Source organism: Chaetura pelagica, unplaced genomic scaffold (assembly GCF_000747805.2).
Source record: "Chaetura pelagica isolate M959 unplaced genomic scaffold, ChaPel_1.0 scaffold442, whole genome shotgun sequence".
Taxonomy (NCBI): Eukaryota; Metazoa; Chordata; class Aves; order Apodiformes; family Apodidae; genus Chaetura; species Chaetura pelagica.
Genome location: NW_009952367.1, coordinates 80,277 through 81,984, shown reverse-complemented (window position 1 = coordinate 81,984; position 1,708 = coordinate 80,277).

The following is a 1,708-nucleotide window of genomic DNA, read 5'->3' as shown; positions in this document are numbered from 1 at the left end:
AGTGGCTCACCTTCATATAAGGGCAATGAAGAGAGACTTCAGGGCCCTGGGACAGCTAGTTAGGGGGTCTGGAGCGCAAGTAGTGTTTGCCTCCATCCCTCCTGCAAGAATGGGTAGGGAGGTATACAGGAAGAGTTTGCAGGTTAACGAATGGTTAAGAGATTGGTGCCATAGACAGGGTTTTGGTGTTTTTGATCATGGGAGGCTATATGAGGCACCTGGACTGATGGTGGCAGGTGGGATGCACCTGTCCCAGAGGGGTAAGAGGCTTTTGGGGCAGGACTTGGCAGGGCTCATTGATAGAGCTTTAAACTAGATGTGAAGGGGGAAGGGGAGAAGACCGGGTCTGTTAGGGACAAGCACAAGAGGAACACACCATGGCCCAAAGTCAGGTCGTCCAAGGAGGATTTAGTCCCACCGGTGTGCTCTGTTCGTTTCCTGAAATGCCTGTATGCTAATGCACGCAGCATGGGGAACAAGCAGGAGGAATTAGAGGTCTGTGTGCGGGCTAAGGGTTATGATCTAGTAGCAATAACAGAGACATGGTGGGACAGCTCACATGACTGGAATGTGGCCATGGATGGATATGTGCTTTTTAGGAAAGATAGGGCAGGGAAGCGAGGTGGTGGAGTTGCTCTTTATGTGAGAGAGCAACTAGAATGTATTGAGTTTCGTGCAGGGGCTGATGAGGGGCAAGTTGAAAGTCTGTGGGTAAGAATTAAGGGGCAAGCAGGTGCGGGTGACACAGTTGTGGGGGTCTACTACAGACCTCCTGATCAAGGTGAGGAGGTTGATGAGGCTTTCTACAGGCAACTGAAAGCAGCCTCACAACTACAGTCCCTGGTCCTCATGGGAGATTTCAACTACCCTGATATCTGCTGGAAGACTCACACAGCCAGCCTTTCACAGTCTAGGAGGTTCCTCCAGTGCATTGATGATAACTTCTTAATGCAAATGGTGGACAAGCCGACTAGAAGAGGAGCGCTGCTGGATCTTGTACTAACCAGCAAGGAGGGCCTTGTTGAAGCAGTGGTGGTCAATGGCAGCCTTGGCTGCAGTGATCATGAGATGGTGGAGTTCAGGATCCTGTGTGGAAGGAACAAAATACCCAGCAGGACCAGAACCCTGGACTTCCACAGGGCAAACTTTGGTCTCCTCAATCATCTATTAAGGGAAATCCCATGGGACAGGGTGCTAGAAGATAAAGGAGCTCAAGATAGCTGGTCAACATTCAAGGACCACTTCTTGCAAGCACAGGATCAGAGCGTCCCAATGGTTAGGAAATCTAGTAAGGGTGCTAGGAGACCTGCATGGTTAAAGAAGGAACTACTGGGCAAACTTAAGTGGAAAAGGAAAATCTACAGATCATGGAAGGAGGGGCTGGTCACGTGGGAGGAATATAGGACTGTTGTCAGAGGATGTAGGGAGGCAATTAGGAAAGCTAAGGCCTCCTTGGAACTTAACCTTGCAAGTCAGGTTAAGGATAATAGAAAGGGCTTTTTCAAATACATAGCTAGCAAAACTAGCAATAGAGGCAATATTGGCCCATTGAGGAATGAGGTGGGAGCCCTGGTGACAGAGGATATAAAGAAGGCAGAGGTGCTGAATGCCTTCTTTGCCTCTGTCTTCACTCCTGCAGGGTCTCCCTATGAGCCCCAGATTCATATAGCCCCAGAAGAAGTCAAGATAGAGGAAGAGTTTGACATGG